This window comes from Callorhinus ursinus, unplaced genomic scaffold, assembly GCF_003265705.2.
Source record: "Callorhinus ursinus isolate GAN/ISIS: 27379988/994484 unplaced genomic scaffold, GSC_fseal_2.0 scaffold9, whole genome shotgun sequence".
Lineage (NCBI taxonomy): Eukaryota > Metazoa > Chordata > Mammalia > Carnivora > Otariidae > Callorhinus > Callorhinus ursinus.
In genome coordinates, this window is record NW_027397071.1 from 59,043,388 (window position 1) to 59,068,856 (window position 25,469).

The following is a 25,469-nucleotide window of genomic DNA, read 5'->3' on the forward strand; positions in this document are numbered from 1 at the left end:
ACTCTGTTGTCATGGAGACGACCATTGTCCTAAGTGGGCACAGTTAGGTGAGGACTCAAGAAAGGCCCCTCAGGAAGGCAACAGTGCATGGCGACTCTTCGCCCCCTCGTCCAACTCCTTATCTATTTGCTCGCCTATTCCTGTGTGTACTCCTGTTTGTACTTGTTGATTTATTTCTTTAGCGTCTTTGTGGAGAACTAGGCAGCTGAGCTGGACAGAAGCCACCTGGACAAGCAAAGCCCTACCTGCGGCTCAAGGTGAGACCTAGGGACCACTGCCCTTTGGCTGAGGAGGGCTGACAGGAGGGGCTGGAGGTGTGAGGGCCAAAGGTGTGAGGGAGGGATGGAGGGCGGTCCTGGACGTGAAGGGCAGGGGGATACTCCTCCTCGAGGGGGCCTCACCGGGCCTCACCGGGCCGGTAGCGCCTGCGCAGGCGCGCATCGAGCTCAGGCAGAAGCCCTGCGGACACCGGCTGCGCCTGGGGTGCACCCCGACCGTTGGGCTCGCGGGCGCGCGGGGGAAGCTCACGACGCACGCGCACCTGCCCTGCGGCCCCTGCGAGGGAAGAGCTCGGGCGAGGGAAGTGTGAGACCGGACGCGCAGGCGCGGTCATGCGTGACGCTGGCGGTTACCGGGCCCGGCACGCGAGAAGCGCGGGCCCCCTCCCGGGCAGTCCCTGGGCGGCGGCGGCGGCGGAGCAGAGCTACGAGTACGGCTCCACGAGGCACCTGCTGCTGTGCGGCCTGGGCGGCATGCTGAGCTGCGGACTGACGCACACGGCCATCGTGCCCCTGCACCTGGTCAAGTGCCGCGTGCAGGTGGACCCCGGCAAGTACAGGGGCATCGTCCGCGGCTTCGGCGTGACGGTGCGCGACGACGGGCTACGCGGCCTGCCCCGAGGCTGGGCCCCGACCCTCCTGGGCTACTCCCTGCAGGGCCTGTGCAAGTTCGGCCTCTACGAGGTCTTCAAGATCCGCTACACCCAGCTCCTGGGCCCGGAGAAGGCGTACGAGTGGAGAACCATCCTGTACCTGGCCGCGTCGGCCAGCGCCGATTTCTTCGCCGACGTGAAGCTGGCGCCCATGGAGGCGGGGAAGGTGCGCATCCAGACGCAGCCCGGCTTCGCCTGCACGCTGCGCGCCGCCGCCCCGCGGCTGTACGGCCCCGGAGGGCGCGTGGGCCTTCTACAAGGGCGTGGCGGCGCTGTGGCTGCTGCAGATCCCCTGCGCCATGATGAAGTTCGCCTGCTTCGAGCGCACCGTGGAGGCCCTCTCGAGGTACGTCGTCCCCAGGCCCCAGCGCCAGTGCACCAAGGCCGAGCAGCTGGCCGTCACCTTCGTGGCCGGCTACATCGCCGGCATCTTCTGCGCCGTCTTGTCCCACCCGGCCGACTACATCGTGTACGTTTTGAACAAGGAGAAGGGCAGTACGGCCTTCGGAGTGCTCCACAGACGGGCTTTGCGGGCGTGTGGAAGGGCCTGTTCGCCCGCATCATCATGATCGGCACCCTGACTGCGCTGCAGTGGTTCATCTACGACTCGGTCAAGGTCTATCTCAAGCTGCCTCGCCCTCCGGTCCCCCAAGGCGCCCCCAGCTGAGAAGCAGGAGTAGGCGTGGATTTGTCAGCTCCCGGGGCCATCCTTGGCCCAAGTGTCCAGGCAATGCTAGCGTGTAAAATGTTTTGTTTTCTGGCTTTGGAGAGGTGACGATATGTAGTCCGAGTTCTCTTTAGATGATTGATTCCTTCCTTTTTGGCAATCCAAGAGAATTGCAGCCGTTTCAATTAGGAGTCCAAACCATTATCTTTGGGGAGTTGGCACGGCAGCTTTAACTCAATAGCTTTCCAGCAACTGTAAAGAGAAAATTCTTAACGGGGAGTAATATTAGGTAATTTAGGGTTTCTAGATTGTTTCTCCTCTGATTCACCATTCGGTGGAGATTTACTGAATAGCCTACTAATGAGGTTTGAAGGTCAGCACAACTATATGGGGCAGGGAACAAAGTAAAATTCTGCTACAAGGTATTCACCTCAATAGAAATCGTGCACCTATTGAATAGATGAAGGACTCATTCCATGTTTCCTGTTATGTCCATCATAGGTAAAAATTATTAAAAATTAAATTGTGACTTCTATTGCCTGATAACTTAGAAAGTATTCCCTGTTTTCAAAGAGACATGACATGAGAAGATCTGCATTTTCTCATTTTGCTTTGTCCAATTCTCTTCCTGATGTTGCTGATTAGAACATAGCTCCCTCCAGGAAGTGCTACAATTGGATCAATGTGGAAAGCCAAAATGAGATGAAGGGCAGGCTCTGGGAATAAATATGTAAAAAAAAAGCCTCTGTTCTCTAAAAATTTCTTTTGTACAACTCAGCTTTCAACAGCCATACATCCAAAGAAGATCATACCACCCTGACATTTAAAAACACACACATGAAACCCTGCAATTCCAACTTTTTGTTGAATATTAAAGAGTGGTTTTGGTGACTTTGGAAGGAAAAATCTCACTTTTAATGTCACAAACGCCATTTATTTAATTTGGTACATGTTTCCATGATCTTTGTGATGGTTGAGGTTCATGAAATTTACTGAAGTTATAAAGGCACATTTTCAGTTTTCTGTAGCCTTCACATCTCTCATTGGGGAAATTATAAAATTAGTGAAACTGTGAATTAGAGATGTTTGTAGAATGTAAGTAGGAAATAAACTTCAATGTGATATTTGCTGTTATTTACACAGCGTTACATGATTGCCTTAACTTGTATTAAAGCCTGCAGATTTAAAATATGTTGGTATTTTAACTATGTAATAGTAAACTGTTCAGTGGTTAACAGAAGTTAAAATGTCTAAATTTAAGTATATTTGAACTGTCTTGATTGGATAATAAAGAACTTGGAGGAAAAAATCAGAACTTGTGAATGAGCTAGAATCAAATTTATATTTAGTGTTTCTATTTTGTTTGTTATTGGGGAGGATACTAAGTATTATTAAGACACTAACTTTCCGGGGCCCCTGGGTAGCTCAGTTGTTAAGCGTCTGCCTTCCGCTCAGGTCATGATCCCAGGGTCTGGGGATCCAGCCCCGCTTTGGGCTCCCTGCTCCACGGGAAGCCTGCTTCTCCCTCTCCCACTCCTCCTGCTTGTGTTCCCTCTCTCTCTCTCTCTCTCTCTCTCTGTCAAATAAATCTTAAAAAAAAAAAAAAAAGACACTTTCCTTAAGCAGTTAGTGTCCAGGTTTTTGAAAAGTGAAGTTCTCAATGAAGGAGAATGATAAATTTCAAGGGACTAAGTTGTGCGGGTTCTTTCTTGGAAAGTTTTAAGACAAATATTTCTGTCTAGTGTTGCCTTGTAAAATGTTTGTAGGAAGTTTCTTTGGTCAACAATTTATTAGAGTTCTTTATATCTGTACTGTAATTTAGGGGGGTTGCTGCAAAATCTTTGTGGAGTTTCAGGATACCACTTGTTCTGCTCTGTGGTATTTCTTGATTGTTCTGTTGAGAACACCAGATAATTTCCGCAATATACAGTGTATGCTTAGAGAATTATAATCTAAGGAGAACTCTTTGGCATGATTCTGACTATCATGGACATGGTCAAGGAAATTTACTTAGTTTGGCTCAGCAGTTTTCATCTTCAGTTCCTAGATTTCTATTCACCTTTTTTTGTTGCTAGTTTACAAATTAAGTAAGGGCCACTGTAGCGAACAGTAAAGAATAAAAATTAATTCAAGTAAGGTTAATAAATAAATGAAGGTTAATAAACAAATACATTTAAGTAAGGTAATAAATAAAAGTTAATTAAGTAATTTAATGACTCTTTTACGTTCAAAGTCATTGGGGATTTTTCTTCCTAGTTACTATTCCTTTGGTACAACTTAAACTTCTATTCAGTGTTTTACTTTGTAATTACCGCTCTGTGAAATTATGCAAATCTGTTAGAATTAGAAAAGCCATAGTATATGTCTGGTATTGTGAGACTTTTTTTTTTTTTAAGATTCATTTATTTACCTGAGAGAGCGAGCAAGCGAGCATGTGCATGCACGCAAACGGAGGTGGGAAGGGGGTGGGAAGCGGCAGAGGGAGAGGGAGAGAATCTCAAGCAGACTCCCCACTGAGAGCCGAGTCCAGCGAAGAGGGGCTCAGTCCCCTGACCCTGAGACCACGACCTGAGCCAAAACCAAGAGTCAGACGCTCAACTGGCTGAGCCACCCACATGCCTTGGAATTGTGAGACCATTTATATGCGTTTTCTCATAGTCTCAATACTTGAAGTAGTACATTTTATATATAAAGAAACTGGGACTCAGGAGCTAGGTAACTTTCTCAACATCATATAGCTAATAAGTGATACAGTCTGAGTCAGAGTCCACATTTTCTTTCCTACTCAAGCTCAGCACCTTGACATAACCAATAATTATTCTTTTCATAAACTGCTTTTTATAGTACCTCAAAAATATTTTTTTACATTTCTATTTGTAATAGAAATGTATTATTTGTATATACTATATTCATTTGTATATATTATAAAGCTTTCCTAATTTTGCACTAATGGAAAGTTTGTAACGTGTTTTAGTTGTGAAAAACCTATGGCATAATTGCTTAGAAGTAATCAAACTGCTAAATATTTAAATACATTTAATTTAATATTTAAATCATTTTCCACATCAGGTCAGTGCCTCGGTCCTAACTTGAAAGGACCGATGGTTATAAAAACAGTGTCTGAATTTTTTTTTTTTTTGTAATTTGTGGTACTGCAGTTTCAAGGCTTTATTTTATCACATTTTCTAATTCTTTAATCTTTAGTTCCTACAGCTAAAAAAGCTGGCTTAGGCTATTTATCTTTTCCCCCAGGTGTTGATCAAAGTAGCTTTTTCAAGTATATGAAATTAATTTCATGATAGGGAGCTGTAATCTCATCCATTGATCTGCTCTTTGAGAAGTGAGTAAAGAGTAGGTAAAATCTTGAAAAACAACGGCCATCTTTACATGTTAAACCACACTGATAAAGTTTGGAAAGAATCAAGGTATTAATGTTATGAGTATTTTTCCTTGCTGTATAAGCATGTCTTTAGAAAGTATTTCTTTTGAGCCTTTCAAAGGCAAGAATAAGCACCAAAGTCAGAAGATCACATTTTGATAGGCAGCCATTCAAGTATGGTATGCTTATTCTATGTGCTCTTAAAGATCATTTAAAAAAAAGATCATGAGCAAAGAACTGTTTGAAAGGGAATTTACTTATTTATTTATCTATCTATCTACCTATCTATCTAGTCATTTATTTATTTAAAGTAGGCTCCATGCCCAGTGTGGTGCCCAATGCAGGGCTTAAACTCACGACCCTGAGATCAAGACCTGAGCTGAGATCAAGAGTTGGACGGTTACCTGACTGAGCCACCCAGGCGCCCCTGAAAGGGAATTTAAATTTTATTATTATTTAGAAGGCTTCGTCTTGTTTTTTCTTTTTTATTTTCTTTAAGACTTTTTTAAAAATTTATTCTTTAGAGAGAGAAAGAGCGTGAGCAGGGGGAGGAGCAGAGGGAAGAGGACAAGCAGACTCGGCACTGAGCGTGAAGCCTGACTGAGGGCTCGATCTCACAAGCCCGAGATCATGACCTGAGCCACAGTCAAAAGTCGGTTGCTCAGCTGGCTGAGCCTCCCTGGGCACCACTGTCGTGCTTTTTCTGAGTGCTGTATTTGAGTGGGTGGATAAGTAGAGAGAGTTCTAACAATGTAATTATAACTAAGATTTGTGTGTATGTGTGTCCACGTATTTTGAGACCTTCAGGGATAGAGTATCCAAAATTTCAGAGGCAATTTGGTAGTTCTGCCCATGCCCAGCCTATAACACTATTGCTCAACATTTGCCATATGCCAAGTGTTGTGCTAGGCAGAAGGGTTGTTGTGATGAGCATAATACATGGTTCCTGCCATTGTGGAGCTTACAGTCCAGTAGGAAAAATAATTTACAGTTCTGCAAAGTGCTACGAAGAAGTACAAGGTGTTTGTAAGATTGTACATCTGGTATTTGAGATGAGACCTAGAGGATAAATAGGAGCTAGACTGGCAAAGAGATGGTACATGGCTGTGCACACAGTATGTGCACCTGCCCTGAAGAAAGAGAAAACCTGATGGTTTTAAGGAACTGAAAGAAGTTCATTTTGAATGGAGCCTTGCAGTTGTTGGGGAGGGGGGGTTATGAAATGAAGTAGGAAAAGTAAACAGGAAGAGGGTCACTCCCAGCTTTGTAGCTCATGTTTAAAAATCTGGGTTCCTTAGAGTGTTCTTACAACCATTGAAAAACCCGTAAGGGCCATAAGCATGGAATGACCTTCAGGTTGCTGTGTGGAAAGAAATGGAGTCGAGGGAGAAGAGATCAGTTAAAATGTTGCTGTGATCCAGGTGCGAGAGAGCTTAGGGAAGCCTGGACTAGGCTGGTGCCAACGGGGGTGTTAAAATATCATGAGACGCCAAAAAGTGGAAACAACCCAAATGTCCACTGATGGATAAACAGATGGATAAATTGTGATATATCCATACAATGGAATATTATTCAGCCATAAAAAGGAAAAAAGTACTGATATATGCTACAATGTGAATGAACTTTAAAGACCTTATGCTAACTGAAAAAAGCCAGACACAAAAGGTCACATGTTATATGATTTCTTTTCTATAATACATCAACATAGGCAAATCCATACAGATAGAAAGCAGATGAATGGTTACTATGGGTTGGGGTGAAGGGAATGGGAAGTGATCATTTAACGGATATGGAGTATTTTCCTGGGGCGATAAAAAGTTTTGAAAGCAGCCAGGGCAGTGGTTGAACAACCTGGTGAATACACTAAGTGGCACTTAATTGTATACTTTGAGATGATTAACTGTGTGTTAAATTAATTTCACCTCAATAAAGATATCATGAGGGCGCCTGGGTGGCTCAGTCTTAAGCGTCTGCCTTCGGCTCAGGTCGTGATCCCAGGGTCCTGGGATCGAGTCCCACATCGGGCTCCCCGCTCCGCGGGAAGCCTGCTTTTCCCTCTCCCACTCCCCCTGCTTGTGTTCCCTCTCTCGCTGTGTCTCTCTCTGTCAAATAAATAAATAAAATCTTTAAAAAAATAATAATAAAAAATAAAGGTATCATGAGATGCTTTATTCATAGTAGCCCCAAAGTGGAAATAACCTAAATGTCCATCAGCTGATGAATGGACTAAAAATGTTGCATATCAGGACACCTGGGTGGCTCAGTCAGTTAGTGTCTGCCTCCAGCCCAGGTCATGATCTCAGGGTCCTGGGCTCAAGCCCCGCATCAGGCTCCTTGTTCAGCAGGGAGTCTGCCTCTCCTTCCCCCTCTGCCTGCCGCTGCCCCTGCTCGTGCTCTCTCTCATTCTCTGTCAAATAAATAAATAAAATCTTTTAAAAAAAGTTGCATATCCATACAATGAAATATTTTCACCATAAAAAGGAATAAAATACTATTTGACATAATAAAATACATGCTACAACATGGATGAAACTTGAAATCATTATTCTAAGTGAAAGAAGCCAGACACAGCCAAATATTGTGTGATTTCATTTGTATGAAATGACCAGAAGAGGCAAACTCATAGAAAGTAGATCAGTGGTTGCCAGGGGCTGGTGTGGCTTTGGAGGGATGGGAGGGAGGAATGGGGAATGATGGCTAATGTGTAAGGGGGAGTTTCTTTTTGATACGATGGAAGTGTTGTGGAATTAGTGGTGATGGTTGCACAATTTTGTGAATATACTAAAAATACTTTAAACAGGTGAATTTCATGGTATGTGAGTTATATGTCAATAAAGCTGTTATAAAAAACGTTTTGAGACTATTAAATACACCTCAGATACCTTTTTCTTCTTCAAGATATAGCCCTTCTGTCTTTCTCAATCAAGTTAAGACTACGGCTGCAGGGATGGCAACTAGACTTACTGTGGCGATCATTTCGCAGTGTATGCAAATATCGAATCATTATGTTGTACACCGGAAACTAATACGATGTTATATGTCAATTATACTTCAAACAATAAGAAACCTAGGGTTAAAAAAAAACAACAACAAAGATTACAGCTGCAAAAGTAAATTACTAGCTGGTGTCATTGTCAGATTAAATTCCATATGAGTGAGTAGGGAAAAATCCACTGTGTTGTAAAGGCTGGAAATCACCTCTAAGCAATGAATGATCTCTTCATCTCTTAGTGATGCAGAGATCATTCATTTTGGAGAATCACTTCGCAATGTGAGTTGAGCCGCCAACAATTTTGCCCTTTATTGTAAGAAAGAAAGAGAAGCAGATAGCTTTTGAGAAAAGCAGACATGTGTGTAAGGTGCAAGAAAATCTCAGTTAACCAAAATGTTCAAGAATTGGTGGTTTTATTTAATTAACTGCAAGGTAACCAAAAATCCTTTTTTATCTTCAATTCTTGATGAACTTTTGTCTATATGTCTGAGTACTTCTTTTTTATAATATGCCGAATATGATGAATGATTCAGGGATTTGGAAAGCCTCGTGTCTATCAGTTATGAAAATCAATGCTTACTGTCTAGCCATAGAAGGTATAAGGCTTTTGGATGAATGTACACTGACCCTATACATAAGTGGATATGGATGTGAGTATGTGTGTGTTTAATCCTCAGTGTTACTTTGAAATCTTGTCATTTGCTTCTTTGCTAAAGCACAGGGAAGGGGAAAATCTGGCTTACTTTAAGATTACTCAGTGTCTACTATATGATATCACCTCTATTATGCTAGGTACTTTCACAGGTTATCTTAGTGTATCCTAGTTATCTTTGTGTTCTATTAGGTCGTTTCAAAACCTAGTGATTTCATGTGTAAACTATATGTTGTCCTGGGAGTCATGACAGTGCTCCAAAATGGTAGGCTATATCTAAGGAAATGATATTCCTAAGTTATTATATGTTTAATATATGTCAGTATGTCTATCTCTCCAGCCACAAAGACATAAAACATGTTTTTGGAAAATACTCGTAAAATTTGGTATTCTGGAAAAAGATTCTGTGGGTTGAAAGCGTTCTGCCCCTTTGCAAGGCTGGTAATTCACATACGCGTAATTGTTAGTCTTCAGACATGAATCAGAGCTGCTGACAGGACGATTGTCCGTTTGTAAGAGGGTGGACAGAAACCTGGCAAAGAGCCCCAGTCCTTTCATCTCCATTAACGTCCACGCTCGGGCCCGTAGTTACATCTTACTCCCAGACATGAGGATTTGTTGCAGCAGTCATTGTCTTAGACCTCAATGTCTCCCCCGACCCTTAGCAAAAATATAAAGCTTTTTTGTTGTGCTAAATCAGTACCATTCACTTGATTCGTCTGTTGTGTTTGGAAACTTTTGTTCTCTTAGATCATCACCTGTGTCTGATAACTGTTGTTACTAATATTTATAGCAACAATTCACTGGGCCAGGTATTATGCTAACTACTTTACATCCAATGTATCGTGTATTTATAACCATCTTGTGGGGTTGGTACTTGTAAAAGTTAGGATATTTTGGGGGGTTGCAAGCAACACAAAACCCAATACACAACAGGTTAAACAAAAAAGACATTTATTGTTAATGAGAAATCTGGAGATAGGTAAACCGAGTTTGGTTCAATAGATGAGCATTGCTCCGAGGACCTAAGCTCTTTTGGTCCTTCCACTCTGCCATTTTTAATGTGTCAGCGATGCTCCCCCTTGTTCTGAAGGTACAGCTGCTGTCACACCAAATGTCATGTCTCGGCAACAGCATCCAAATGAAGAAGCAAGAGGGAGAAAGGCAGAGGGGCTTTCTCTTCACTTGTCTCTCCTATCAGAGAGGAAAATCTTTCTCAGAAGCTTCTGCCAGATTTCCCCTTTGGCCTCATTGGCCAGAATTAGGTCACTTGCTTTCCTGTGGACCCTGCAAACCCATCACTAGTTACAGCATGGGACGACTTAGGTCAGTGCGATGCATCCGCTGGGATTAGGCCCACTGCGAGCCAAACAAATGCGGGATTTGTTGTTGTCGCTGCTGTCAGCAAGGAAGAAGAGTGAACTAGCTCTTGGGCAAGCAGGCCCTGCCCTAATAGCCTCCCCTATTTCACAGATGAGGAAACGGAGGCTCAGAGAGATTAAGTGAGATAAAACCATACTGACAAAACCAGGATTCAAACCAGGGCTGTCTGCCCCCACAGCAGTTTGCTGTCACATTACTTGTTTAGCCTGGAACTTGCTATGAGGCAGAGCTACTATAGATCATATCAAAAGAGATTTATTACTGAAAGTGTCAGAAAAACTGCTTTCTAACAGTGACTAAATCATAATGAAGTCTCAAAGCCAGGAATCTTTGCACAATGGCAACCCACAGATAACAAGATATGATTAGGTATACATTTGCTGTCATGCCCTGAAAAAGAGAAAGTAGGTGAGAAAACACACACAAAGAAACATCTAAAAAGAAAGCAAATGTTTATGATCCTGTTTTGCAGGCATCCTCAGTCTTTTCATTCTGCGCTTTTTCCCCCCTATTGACTTTCCAGAAATGGCCGATTTCTTTCAAATGCTGTATACCGGAAGAATCCAAAGGATTCATCAGATGAACAAATTTCAAAGTGCCACTACCAATTTTTTTCTTTAAGAAATGCATCAAGCATCTGATTCGCTGCTGATAAATTCTCTGTAAGTAGCATTATAATTAAGCACACACAAAACCATTCTGTGTTTCCAAGAATACAGCTGGGCTGGCACTGAATTGGCGATAGGGCATGGGCACCGAGCGGGAGGGTTCCATTGCATCTCAACTACCATGTACCTTCTTTGTGTGGGGACCAAGCCGTCTCCGCCTGCCCGCCCCGCCCCAACACCCTCTGAATCTCGGGCCATTGCCCATTCACCCCGTGTCCATCACTGAGTTGGTTTATTGGGCACCTTCACTGGGTCTTGAGACAGGCTGTCCCGCTTCCAAGCACTGGTCAGAAAAAATGCCAGGAAACCAAAGTGGTGCACCTCTCCCAGCACGACTCCCTTCCATCCCCAGACTGGTAGACCCGGCCCTTGGAAATGAGACAACGGTATGCAGCCAAACTGGGGAGAGAGAGAGGCAGTGAGGGGGTGGGGGTGGCAGGGAAGGGCTGAGTGAGGAGACCAGGCTCCCAAACCTGGCTTCACCAGTGCTGGCCCATGTGGCTTTGGCAAGTTACCTTACCTCGGGCTCCCCAAGCCTCGGTTTCCTCCCAGGTGAAATGGGGAACCACAGCACCTACGTTGAAGACTGTGAGAATTCACAATAATTTATGTAAAACACATGGTATAAAATAAAAGCTCACTATATTATTATTATATTATATTATGACTACCAGCTCCTTAGGAAACATTGAAGTCTGTTAGCATAGAGAAATGTAGCCTGTGTAGTTATTGTTCTTACAGCTGTTCTTGGATATATACAAGAAATATTTGCTTTAATTTTTAATGCATCATAAAGTACATAACCCTTTGTGGGAAATGCAGCATATAGGAAAATGAAAAGCGAGTAACCTGGGGGTGTTGTGTGTACAAAAGCCAACAGTGGCAACCCCATCTCTCCCTGGCTTCTATGCAAACAGTTTCCTTTACAAATGTGTTTTTGGTATGCAAATCACTCTATGCAGATTTCTGTGTGCAAAATACAGCATAGAAAAATGGCCCTCTTGCCAAGGAAATAGGAGATGTTGGCTGCCATCAAATGAATTAGCAGCAAATTTTAGATTTCTTTTCCTACTGCTCTTTCTAACAATGTGTGGGGTGAGCGTATTTTTGGCACATTAAACTGAACTATTTTGGCTTTCAATTGTGTGTTCTTGTGATAAAAGTGCGCTTATTGAAGCCTGTAACTACTTTTTGAAGCCATAATAATGTTTGGTGGTATTTAATTTAGCATTTCACAACAGCGTGCCACCTCCAATTAGTAAAGGTGCCTGTTCGAAAGTCACAGATGGCTTCCCAGCGCAGGTTAGGCTGATGGTCTCCGTTACTTCCTACTTTTCTGTGAAGATTTGTGCTTATTAACAGATTCAAGTTTATGTTTTGGAAACGTTTTCCTCATAATTAATGTATGTCTTAGGAAGTGAAAGGAATACATTTAATATTAAAATCATCCTTTTCTAAGGATGGGAAGATGGGACGCTAGCTCTTATTTCGCAAGGCAATATTTTACCATCCAGGCAGGTAATAATACATCTTTTGCTGGTGTTCCTTACGATTTTCAGTCTTTTCCTCTTGGCTCCTCTTGGGAGGAAAAACTTTGTCAGAGGTCATTTGTAACAAAGGGTGCTTTGTTTTTCTCAATCACGCTCAGGGGAAACAGCACCTGTCAGTCAGTGGCCCACCATGCTTGCCCTCTCAATTCGCCTTCCCTTTCTCTTCCACCCAAGCATTTTTGCTAGTTTTGGATGTTTCGTATTTGCCAAATGAGACACTCACTAATTTTACAAAAACAAAGCTTAAATTGGAGACATTTTTCTTTTTTTTAAGATTTTATTTATTTATTTGACACAGAGAGACACAGCGAGAGAGAGAGAGAGAGAGAGAGAGAGAGAGAGAGAGAACACAAGCAGGGGGAGTGGGAGAGGGAGAAGCAGGCTCCCTGCTGAGATGCGGGGCTTGTTCCCAGGACCCTGGGATCATGACCTGAGCCGAAGGCAGACGCTTAATGACTGAGCCACCCAGGTGCCCTGGAGGCATTTTTCAAAACAAAGTACCTCATCTGGGAGAGAAGGACAAGTTAGCTTTCTTCTATCCGACATGGGGAATGGCTGCAAAAGAGGGAGGAGAATAATAGCATCACTCACTCCTTTACTCATTTATGGAGAATAATAGCATCACTCACTCCTTTACTCATTTATGCACGCATGCATTCATTCATTCATTCACCATCATGCTTAGCGTGGGTCAGGCATTACCGGAGGCACAGGAACACAAACCGGAAACTGGTCACAACCATTGCGGGGTTCACTGTCTATCAGGGAAAGCAGATGTAGAAACAAACTCGCACTGATGTCCCAACAGAAGTATGTACATCGTACAAAGGCGGGATTATTAGCTCCATCACGCCTGTAGTGAGGAAAGATTTTGGAGGAGTTACATCTATGAGATGTTTTGAAGAACAAATAGGTACCTCCAGGTGGGTAGGGGTGTGTGGGGGGAGAGAGCACCGAAGGCAGAGGAAATAGTAAGTACAAAGGCACAGGGGCCTGAACCAGGAGAGAGGGTGGGGAAGTTTTTCATCGGACAAATTTCTTTGGCCTAAGAACAGAGGACAGGAGAGAGATGGGAAATAGTCTCAGTATCTCATGTATTTGCTTCCCCTTTTGTATTTCTACTCCATGTTAGGTCACCTTACAGCGTGTCCAAACTATTGTCATAGCTTGTAACTGATCTTGTTGCCCTCAGCTTCTTCCCCCACTAATATGTAAGAATACTTCAAAAGCCCCTGAAGTGTTCATCCTTACCCCTGCACACACACACACACACACACACACACACACACACACACACACCCCACTGTGGGATAAAGTCTGAGCACCTTACCCAGAGCATTTGAGGCTTGTCACGAGTCGACCCCACTCCCTTCCACGCCACTAGCATTGATCGCTTCCTGCTCCACAGGCCCTAAGCCTGGCCTGCCGACTTCTAGCTCCCTCCTTTGCCCATGTCAGTCCCACTGACCAGGCTGTCCGTCCCTCACTGATCTTCACTTCAGTCCCTTAAAATTTAGCTCGGGTGCCCTTTATCCGTGAGGGATTGGCTCCATCATCCTGTCTGCCAGCGTGGTGTCAGGGACTAAACAAAGGCTTTGGGGTCCCAAGACGTGGGCTTCAATCTTGGCTTTGGCTTTAGACAAGCTTCTGAGACTCAGTTTTCCCACCCATAGAAGATGACTGCCTACCTTGTACTGTTGTTCTCGGATTATTAACAGAGAATGTTTATTAAGTGCCTGACACGCAGCCAGTCCTTGGACATTCAAGCTATTATTATTGTTATAATAATTTAACCTCTTTGTGAAATTCAGGCCCTAGTAACCACCTTTCTAACTTGCTATGAGGATTATACAAACTTATGAGTAGGCAACTCCTGTAAACTGAAAAGCCTTTTAGATAAAGCTAATTATTATTGGTATCTCTACTAACATATTCATAATTTTTTCATTCATCCATCCACTTATTCATTTAACATTTATTAAAAATTCCCAATATTCGGTACATCCTGAGCCCAGCATGGGGGATATCAGGATGACTTTGAAATGCTCCCAAAGAGCCTCATGGGAGAATCAGACAGGGAGGCAGTCAAGTCTAAAACCAGGTGGGGAACACTGTGACCAAGGTAGGTCCTGCAGCATATGGGAAGGCTTAGGGATGAGTTCTAGAACCATAGCCCCGTGCTTAGGTCTGGAAGGATGTGGTGAGGGGGAGAAGGGTGTGGAGGGAACTGGGAGCTGGGTCAGCCTGCCCGAGGGGGTGTGAGACTGCTTAGGGTGTTGGGAATCTGCAGTGGGGGCTAAGGAGCTGGGTCTGGGGCTATGGGTTAGAGAGGAGAGTGGGGTGAGGCGGGGTGGACCTAGGGAAATTGTGGCAGGACCAGAGGTCGAACAGGCAACCCTGGCCTGGGGTGAAGGTTCTCCGTGCTTGTGTGCAGGGGTGGTACAAAGGGTCCCATGGTCCCAGCCAGACTGAAAGTTCCTTGAAGGCAGAGATCAGAATCAGTCCCTCTTATTCCTCCACATTTCTCAGGGTCCAGCCTGTGGGCCATAGTGCTGAGCAGTGAGTCTGAAGGGCGGACCATGATGGGAAGTTCTAAAGGGCAGCAAGGACTGCCACCCCAGCCACTAGCCCGGCTGTGCCCCCTGAGTCCCCAAATCCTCCTTCCTGGCACTGACTGGCAGGGTGTTGTGTTTTTGCCAAGGAGTTACAACATCCATAATGTCATAATGCAAGTTAACAGGAAGATAGGGTTTGTGTTACAGACTTTCACTTTGAGTCAATTTTGCTGAAATGCATATAGTTACGAACTGAAGGCCAGTCTGCCAAAAGGCTTTCAAGTTGCAGGGAATGATTCCCTGTAACCGTGATTCCCTTTAAAGTCTGCGGGACAAGGCCAACAGCCATGTAGGTGTTAAAATAAACACTAACTTGTTGATCGCAAAACAGGCTATAGGGTACTGATTATAAATGGGTAGAAGTTGCAGGTTAATGGCCTTTTTTCCCTTCCATATGTGGAAAAATAAGCACAGAACAGAAACACCCTCTATCCAAATAGGAGGAACGCAGTCAGGTCTGGTACTATGTTACTACCACCCTCTGAAGTAACGTTTTGAAAATAAACACTTGAAAGTCTGCCCGGATTGTTGTAATCTTATTAATCTAACAAAGAGACTCAGTAACCGCCTCAGCCAGGGGGATCTGTGTTTACCATGTAATTTGCAACAAGCTGATAAACACACCCCTGCCGCACTTGCAGAAAAGTCTCCTGTTCCTTGCAAGGAAGGGTTGGCAGAAAAAATAGTAATAAAAGATTAGAGACCCAAAAACCATGGTTTAGGTCCTGGGTAAATGTTTGTCATCTCCCTTACCACCCCCCCCCCATCCCGGCCTCCCAGGCCCCTGCCATCTTCAAGTTCAGAGGTATGGTGTGTCATTTCTCCTGGCCTTGCCTTCCTAGGGGCTCTGTCATGATGTTTCTGGCCCTTCTGGGCAAGTCTACCAAGTTCTTCCTATGAGGGATATCTGCCCTGGGGTCTTGTTGGTCAACTCTGGAGTCATTCTGGATTCTGCGATGGATTTTTAGGGCTGTCTTCTCTCCCTAGTCTGAGGGAGGTCCAGAGGGCTGTGCGCCCTCCCCCTGGTCTCTAGCAGGCATGGTATTTGACAGCACCATGGAGCACGGCTCCTCTAAGAGTTCTCGGTTGCACATCACAGGACGACCTCTGGCTAACTCAGCAGAAAAGGAATTTATTGCAAGAGCAGGGGCAGGAGCTGAGGAGGCTAGACAGCCAGGGCTATGCCAAGTTACCACAGGGACAGTCCAGCCGCCCCAGCATATGGACCCAGCCATCCCTTCCTCATGCCTACCAGCTCTTCAAATCATGCCCAAGTATGGTCCAGCGCCTCTATCTCACTCGCTCGGGATGAAAACCCCAGGAGGGGCGCATGTGTTTGGCTGCCCCAGGCCCACCTTCTTGCCTCCTCCAGGCAAAGTAAGCCCTGCCTCCACCAGGACCCACACAAGAGGAGATTTGAATGTTGGGTAGTTAAAAGAGGAAAAATGTCCACTTCACTCATCCTGATAATAGGAGCTAACATTTACAGAGCACTGTGCCATGCACTAAAAGGGATGAACTCATGCAGTCCTTACCACAAGCCTGTGAGATGGGGCTTCATTTTATGGATGAGAAACTGAGGCACAAGAAACTGAGTAGCATGGTCAAGGTCATGCAGTTAGGAAGTGACAGAACTGTGAGTCAAGCTTCACCATCAGGGTTTAGACGGAGGTCAGTTGTTATCTGCAGAGGCCCTGGAAGCCACAGGTAAACCACACACGAGCCTTTCTCATATTAGCCAGCTCCCCCACTTTCCATCACTAGCCTTCTCTCCTTCTTTCTGCCCTGTTTTGCTTTGCTTCCAGGCCCGCCCCATCCACTGTCCATCTGGGGTCTCGCCCCGGCCCTCACTCTCCCCCACATCTGTCTGTACAGCGCCCCTCCTGGCTCCAAAGAGTCTGTGGCCCAAATCGGAAATGCACCAGGATGCAAAAATGCCCGGATTCATTCTAGATGATAAATCCCTCCACTATATTTTAAAAAGTGTTTGTCCTTAGGAGCATCTGTTCAGGATCTGAATCATGAAAATAAAGGAGTATATTAACATTTACAAACCTAATGTTTCTAAGGTTTTTCTTTTTATTAATGTCTTATCAATCTGTGATTATAACATGGATAGCAATAGAATTTGACATTTCGGGATTTCTGTTTTTTTTAACTGGCATGTTTGGAATCTGGTACATGGAAGGCACCTAATCAATACTTGCTGCATTAAGGAGTGAGAACCAGTGGCTTGTCACTCTGGTAATTAGAGCCCTTCTTGAAAGATTGACATTTTTTTTGTGTGAGCCTGTTACAAACAAAGCCTCATTTTCAGTCTTAAAGTATCCTAATTTTTTAGTCCTTTATTGATTTCCCTGTTTCTTACCTCCTTTTGATGACTGATTACCTCCATTTGCACTGTTGGAAAGGGCTTGTTTTTGGAAGTAATTTTCGTTCTCTGCCCCCCACAACACACACACACAGCATGAGAGAATTCTTCGTGTTCCATGCCGTTACTGAAATCTAAACACGGCAATTTCGATTCTGAATCTATCAGGCAGGACTGTGTGTGTGAGTTCGTCTTCTTCTGCACAGCCCATATCCCACTGTGATTTATCAGCAAGAGGTAATAATTATCCGTAATTGTAGTGGGCATGACAGTCAGATAAAGTCTGAACATTAAACCTGTCCTTCTAAAAACAAAAGATAGACCGCCACTATGTCTTTGGCAGGCCCGAGTTGTAGTTAAAGGTCCCCGACAAGCTCCTTAAACTCAACTCTGAGTCAAGTTTCTAAAATGATAATGGGCCTTTAAAATAAATGTGTTTTGAATAAAAAAAAGTAATTTAAGGTTTAAGACTCCAGGAGTGCTGCAGCTGGCTGGCTCGGTCAGTAGAACATGCGACTCTAGATCTCGGGTTGTAAGTTCGAGTCCCACGTTGGGTGTAGAGATTACTTAAAAATGCAGTCTTGAGAGAGAGAGAGAGAGAGAGAGAGGCTCCAGGAGTGATACAAAAAGGAAGGGAAAGGCCTCAAGACGCCTTTTCCTAAATCAGAATGATTGAATTTGTTTCCACCAGCTTGATCCTTTCCTGAAGGCGGTGAACCAGAGTGCATCCAGTCACCCTCAAACATCTCATCCATCTCCTGCCACAAAAATGAATCAACGTTCCATCCAGACCCTTATCCTACTTCCCCTCAGCCAGAGCACCTGCCAGGCTGCATTAGAAATGCCAGCACAGATGGAAGTCCACACACTCCGGGGCTGGGGGGGGGGGGGGGGGAGGAGAGCAGGAGCCCCCACCACCTCTCCTCCTAGACACGTCCGGCTCACACTCCCTCCGGCGGGAACGTGTCCTTTCCCACTGTCAGCAGCAGAGCTGCCGGACAGATGTGTGCGCGGTCAGCCGACAGAGATGCTGCCACGGTGGGAAGCTGCCGGGGCGTGCTGATGCAGGGGGTGGGTGCTGGTCCCTCGGCGGCTTCCAGACAGGCCTTGCCGCTGGTTGCTTAGGGGGCTTGTCTCTCCCAAGGGTCTAAATTCCATAAAAGCATTTCCTTAAAACTTCTCTAAGGTTGACGCCTGGCCCTGGCCCGTCAGGGTGAATTTTTAGCATGTGGTACATCCACTGAAATGGCCAGGGCCCCAAAGCCGCCATTTTTTTTCTGCCTGGACAGGCGGCTGAGAGTCTCCTGAGGTCCCTGGGCCTCCTTGTGGGGCAGGCGGATCTGGAGGCAGATTCCAGCACAGCCACCAGGGCAAGCTTCCTAAGCAAATATGAGCCTCCCTCTCTTCACCAGGAAAGTGGGGATCGTAATGCCCACCTCCATGGGTTGTCGTGAGGCTCGCAAGTGCATAAGCACAGTGCCTGGCATGGCGCCCCGCATCTCTAGCTGCCCCGTTCACTGGACTTATACGTGGTCAAGATCTATAAGACAGCCATCCATGTGGCATTTAAGAGACTGTCCTGAGGTCCGAAACAGTGATGAGCCACAAGGGACTCCCAAGCACACAAGACTCTCCTTCCACTGAGCTCCCCAACAGTATTTAGACTCCCACCTCGGCCCGGGGACGTGGGCCAAAATCCCCCGTGGGTTTCCTTAGCTTGTCTGTGACAGGGCTTGCCAAATCCCCTACAAGGGCTTCTCTTGAAGGCACTTGCCTCTCCTCTTGTGGGTACTTCCTTCATAGTTGGCCTTAATGACTTCAAAGAGCCAGAAGGGACCAGACTGACCATCTGGCTCCCAGATGGGGTAACGGAGGGCCATGGCAGAGTTGGGTGATATCCCCAGACTCCCGGTCCAGTGCTCCTTCTGTTCCCCATGCTGCCCCGGGCCAGCACGTCCTGAAGTGGAGTTGCCAGGGAGACACTGTTCAGATGCGCCACTCCAGCTGCCCCAGCAACACAGCCAGCCTAGCGCTGGCAGGAAGGTGGGAGGCAAAAGCTGTGCTTGGAGCAACTGTTTTGGGGTCTGGCCGCTGTTGATTGGGGAGCCTCCTAGAAAGTCGGACACGAGTCATCCTGGCACCACTGTCTAGAGACTGACATGACTTTCTCCTGTGGCTGTCTTCAGATCCTGCACGGTTTATGCCCCAGGAGTGCACCCTGGCCCCTCCTCTCCTTGCCAGGCCCAGACTCCGCCCACAAACATGGGCCCCCATCCTTCCCCCACCCTGCTGGCAAACCCACCCCAAGGACAATCCTGCAGCCCCCCTCCTCTGTGCCTACCCAGGCTGCTGAGCGCTGCCGGCTTCTCAGCACCGCTGGGCTGTTCCCAACTGTCATTCTCCCGGTTCCAGTCCACCCGCAGCTCAGCCCCTTGCTCCTCTCCTGAGCCCCCTGCCTACTCACCACCGTCTCCTGGCTCCAGCTCTCTCTCAGGGGAATCTCAGCCTCCATGTTCTCTAAGCTCCGGCACCACCAGCCGACCCCCACTCCCCCTGTTCCTCGTACCTGGGAGTCGCCCCTGATTCCACTCTCCCTTCCCTCAGGTTGTCCATCCCGCTTCTTGACAGGCTGGCTACCTTCTCTCACTTCCCATGGTCACTATCATCCTGCCCCCAGCCTGGCCGCCTCATTCAGTCCTTCCCCAACACTGAATAGGTTAGCTGTCCAAGTCAGATTCCCTCCCAATCCGTGACTCTCAGGGCTCCCCTGGCCTCCTGGGTGGGGTCTACCCCAGAATTTGGCAATTCATCCATGGCGCTCTGTGATCTGGTGTCTGTCAGTCACTCTAGCCACGTCCTTCCCCTCTATCTTTCCTACTTCCTGGGCCTTCTCCGTGCCGGTCCCCTGCCTGCGGCCCTACCTCCCCTCCCAGCCCCCTTCTTAGGGGCTGACTCCTTGCCATCCTTCCAGACTCAACTCCTTTGCATCACCACCTCCTGGGGCAATCCCCAGCCTCTGGGTTAAGGCTACAGCTCCCGATCAGCCCTCTGTCCAGCCTGGATCACAAGCTGCTGCTGTGTGTTTATACATGCGTCTGCCACAAAGCTGGAGTGTCCTTCCCAGGGAGCAGGCATTATCCATTCGCCTCTGGGCCCCCCAGCCTGGCACAAGGGGAAATTATTGGAGATCCCTGGGGTCTCCTACGACCAGTAACTGACTTGTGATGGGGCTCAGGTGGGAATGTGAATAACGTGTCGTGTTTACGTGGAAGGACCACATCTCCAACTTCACCTTCACCCTCTCTCAGCTCTGATGCCCAGAACGGGGCTACAGGGCCAAACAGTCCCAGCTCCCAATACTGACTCGACCAGTTACTAGTCTGGGGACTTGGGACAACCTCTCTGAGCCTTAGCTTTCCCATGTGTAAAATGGGGATGCTAATGCTTGCCTCATAAGGTTCTGATAAAAAATGAAATGAGGGGATGCAAATAAGGGCCTGGTAGAGGGCCTGCACATAGTAGACACTTAAAAGTGGGAGTTACTCTCCCAGTGGTCTTTTTAGTAAACATGTATTAAATTAAGTATGATAGGCCTGAGTCCACTAGGATGTACTATTGCATGGAGGGAGCATTGGGAAAGGAACAAAACGGCACCAGTTCTACCTATGTCACCAAACCAATGTCCTCATTGGTTTAAAAGGGGGGGGGCGGGATTGGTTAAAATGGGAACTAAATTCCCTCCCAGCCCATAGATTGTCAGATCCTAAGATCCTTTGATTCTATAATTTCATGAACTACCATAGGAAGCCTGAGGCCCTACTGTGGTTTTTAGGGCAAATGCATCCAGAAATTCTACTGAAGGGCAAACAACCAGCATTGGAAGGCCAAGTCAGTGGGTAAGTCCCTACCTGCAAACATTTCCATCCACATGAGAAGGTGACTTTCCTTCTGAAGGGTTCAGAGGCAATAATGCTCAAAACAGCCACTTTGTGAATCTCAACAATGCTCAGCATTCCAGCAATCACTGTGAATGGCTGGCAGGAGCTTACGTCTGCAAAATGCAACCTTCTAGATGAAATTTGCAGAGAAATAGAGGCTTTAGACATTACAGTGTTTTCAAATATCATTATTACTGTTCTATAAATATCCCACACCCACTGTGTATCAGGTGCCACATGGGAAATATTGGATTCAGTTGGAGATTTTCTTGAAAGACTCATAACAGTACCATATGCCAGTCATCTTGGATAATATTTACGTACATGCTGCAGAAGCAAAGATTAGCTGTGTCAATACGTATAGAAAAACCCCACAAAAGAGAGTCTGTGGGGTGTGTATTATCACGCTTATGATCAAAAACATTTGCCTAATTTGTTCTCTTCTTTAAGAGCTGTTTCACCCATAAACTACAGAAAGGTTGGAGGAGTGAAGAATTAATACAACAATAATCCAGGGGAAATTATCAGAGATCCCTGGGGTCTCCTACTACCAGTGATTCAGAATCTCTGCAGTTAAACCAAGCAGTTCCAGAGCTGTGGACAGCAATTAACCCTTCCATTTGCTTTTAACTACTGGGATTCAAACACTGTCCATTCCTTTTCAATGGTCCTTGCCAGCAGACCAAAGGGGAAATTGCTTGGAGGCAAAAAAGTTTTTGCATAGGAGACATGCAAGAGGAAAAGCTATTCCTACTAATATGATTCCCAGTGCAAATTTGCACAAAAGCACTGTGCAAACAACCAGTCAGCTACTTTAGTAGGTAGGTGCTATGGACTGAATTGTGGGCTCCCCTCTTCCTATGTTAGAGCTCTAACCCCCAGTGTGATGGAATTTGGAGATGGAGCCTTTGGGACGTAATTAGGTTTCGATGAGGCCATGAGGGAGGGGCCCCATGATGGGATCAGCGCCCTCTTGAGAAGCAACAGCAGAGAGCTTGCTTCCTCTCTCTCTGTGCCATGGGAGGACAGAATGAGAAGGGGTCCTCTACAAGCCAGGAAGAGTGCACTCACCAGAACTTGACCCCATTGGCACCCTGCTCTTGGACTTCAGTCTCCAGAACTGCAAGAGAATAAACTGTTGTTTAAGGCCCCAGTCTGTGGTATTTTGTCATGGTAGCCCAAGCAGACTACTACAATGGGATTCCTACACTCTGAACTTTCATCTTAGACAGTGATGAGATCAAAATTCAGGGTTGCTTTAAGCAAAGGGACACACTCAACCGGCCATGTAGGCGGGGAGGGGGGGTTACTGCCTTTGCCAAGCGGGTGAGGGCAGGTGTCGCTGGCTCCTGGTTCCTCAGAGCTGGTTATTGACTGAGAGGAAGTGTGACTATCTGTTCGGGAGTCAGTCCCAAGCTAAAAATATTAAATTGTTTCATTATTTGGAGAACAGAGCAGTACTAAACAGCCTAATGCCAGCAAATGGTTTGAAACTGAGAAACACTATTGTGGAACCCAGGCGGGTGGAGGGCAGGGAGAGGAAAGAACTTAGTTTACTGTGAATTGCATTTCCCTTTACTGCACAGTTTTATTTTTAATTGCAAAGTGTCTGGTTGAGCAGTTATTACTGGAATTTATTTTTGTAATAAAAGCCCTTTGTTAAATCACAGTTATTAACAGTGACATGAACTGGATTTTGCTGTAATAAGATGCTGAAGTGCTTTTAAAATTGGGAAAAACAAAACCAAACCTCTGCAGCCCACCCCAAATCTTACTATGAGTGTGAGGCAGAAAAAAAACAAACAAAAAACAAAACAAAACAAAAAAAAAACAGTGACCTAATTGTATTATCTGAGAATTCTTGGACTACTTGTGTTGAGCGTGCTGCGGGCTTGGCTGGCTTCCGAGCCTGGTGTTCGGGATTCGGCTCGCCCTCAAATGGCTGTGTGACCTAGGACAAGTCCCTTCCCCTCTCTGGGCCTTGGCTTCCTCCTCTGTTCAAAACAAAAACAAATACACGAGGAGGCTGGATCCTTCTGCTGTGACATTTTCCTCAGGAATTTGAGCCCACTCAACAGCAGGCAGCTCTGAAAGATTAATTCCCGGACCTGGCACAAAATGAAGGGTTAGGGACAAAATTGAAACATAAAAACCATTCACTCACCCAGGTGTGGAAACGCCAGTTTGTCACCATTATTATCTTGTCCTTCACTTCATGCTGGTGGCTGGTGGGGGCTTGGCAGGAAGGGTGTCCAACGCCATGTGTGGGAAGCTCCAGGTCATGGGAAGGAGGGCCCAGGCCAAGGCCTGCAGGGAAGCCGGCACAAGAGTGACCTGGGGGAGCAGGCGGTTCAGAGGTGCATCTTGGGCTGCTTACCTGGGGGCTAGACGAGGATTCTGTGCTCCTGGCGGGGCTGGGCAGGTGTCTGGAGGAGCCCACAGCACCACGTGCTGACTCCTCCATCCCAACCGGAGCCCGCTCATGGCAGTCATGGAGGCCAGCAGGGAAGCAGGCAGGAGAGGCTCCAGCAGCCCTCCCACCCAGCAGGGCTGGTGAATGCCAGGGTTTGGCGGGGCTATATTAGTTTGCTCGAGCTACCATCACAAGGCACCACAGGCTTGGTAGCTTAAACAACAGAACCTTGTTTTCTTATAGTTCTAGAGGCTAGAAGTCCAAGATGCGGGTGTTGGCAGGGCTCATTTCTTCGGAGGCTCCTCTCCTTGGCTTGTAGATGCTCATTTCTCCTGTCTTTACACGGTCTTCCCGCCACCTTTGTCCGAATATCCTCTTCTAAGGCGGATTAGAGCTCACCCTAATCACTTCATTTTAATGTAATCACTTCTTTAAAGACCTTCTCTCTGAATACAGTCACATTCTGAGGTGCTGGGAGTTAGGACATCCACATGGGAACTTGGAGTGGACACCATTCCGCCCGTGACAGGAAGCTCTGGATGCTTTATTTTCATAGGGACCCTGTATTGGTTTCCTCGGGCCGCCATAACAAATTATCATAGATTGAGTGCCTTAGCGTAACCTAAGTTGATTTTCTCAGTTCTGGAGGCCAGAAGTTTGAAATCAAGGCGTCGACAGGGCCATGTTGTCTCTCCAAAGGCTCTAGGAGAGGTTCTTTCTTTACTTGTCCCAGCTCTGGTGTTTTCTGGCAAAGCTTGGCAGGGGAACGGCTTATAGAACCATCTCTCTGGTCTCTGCCTCACTTCACATGGCGCTCTCCTCCCCAGGTGTGTCCGTGTCTAAACTTCCCCTCTCCTTAGAAGGTGCACCCCGATCTAGTATGACTACCCTTAACTTGATTCTACCTGCGAGACTCTCTTCCCACATTAGGTCACATTCACAGGTATTGGGAGTTAGATCTTGAACATACCTTTTGGGGAGACAAAATCCAACCCATAACAGACCTCTTCTCATTATGGCCCTGCCCTCCTGGCCTCAGTGCTGCTCAGGTATCGTTATTTGGCTGAAAGGTTCAGAAAGAGCGCTGACTGATCTCCCTTATTCAATACTTTTTCAAATGACAAACATCTTTCTCTTTTCCTGGTCCCTTTTCTCTCCCTCTCTCCCTCTCTTTATCTCCTTTCTTTTTCCTTCCCCTTCCCTCTCTTGTTCTGTCCTGTTTTTGTCTCTGCTCTGCCCCTCTCTCTCCCTGTCCCCACTCCCCTCTTGGTGTGTCCCACCTTGCTTAGGTACCTGCTGAGAAGACATCATCTTTTTCTCAGACATGATGACCAGGAAGAATGTTTCTCGGTTGTTATAAAAATCCTGAGCATCTGCTTTGTTCTCGTGAGCACGCAAAGGCTCTCCTCTCCAGCTTGTCATGGATTGGGGCTGCTTTTTTCAAGTGTTATTTGGCTTTTCACCCTTCTGCATTCTCTCTGGAATTAATAAAGTTAAAAAAAATTTTTTTTAAAAGACTGGTTGTTTCCTTCTTCTAAGGAAGCCCCAAACTGAGACGAGTCAGTTAATTCAGCATGAGTCCACTCTGTGCCCAGTGGAGGAGACAATTGCTGATCCCAACTTTTTCTAAATTTTCCTTGTTAGTGCCCTTGAAGCTTCTAAACCAGATTTTTTTCTAGGCTGCCCCTGTCTATCTGGTTGGTCTATTCTGGATCCAAATCTTGGTTCAATACCCTCACCAAGAATGCAGATGCTTAAGCCCTGAAGGAACAATTAGCAAACCAAATCTAGCAGAGGATTAAAAATAGGCCATGACCAAGTAGGGCTTATCATAGGAATTCAAAGAAGATTCCAAGAAATGAACCATTGATTCACACCACACCATGGATGAATCTCAAAATCATGATTCT

The 25,469-nt window shown here is 46.1% G+C and overlaps 1 long non-coding RNA gene and 1 pseudogene across 1 annotated transcript; both read left to right on the forward strand.

The window, feature by feature from the left end:
* The first annotated feature begins 41 nt into the window (after positions 1-41).
* On the forward strand, positions 42-25,074 carry LOC141373443 (uncharacterized). The gene is made up of 3 exons (XR_012379475.1): positions 42-257; positions 10,528-10,666; positions 24,849-25,074. It is a non-coding gene; the product is annotated as an uncharacterized lncRNA (long non-coding RNA).
* On the forward strand, positions 350-2,895 carry LOC112823996 (solute carrier family 25 member 3 pseudogene; annotated as a pseudogene).
* Positions 25,075-25,469: the final 395 nt, after the last annotated feature.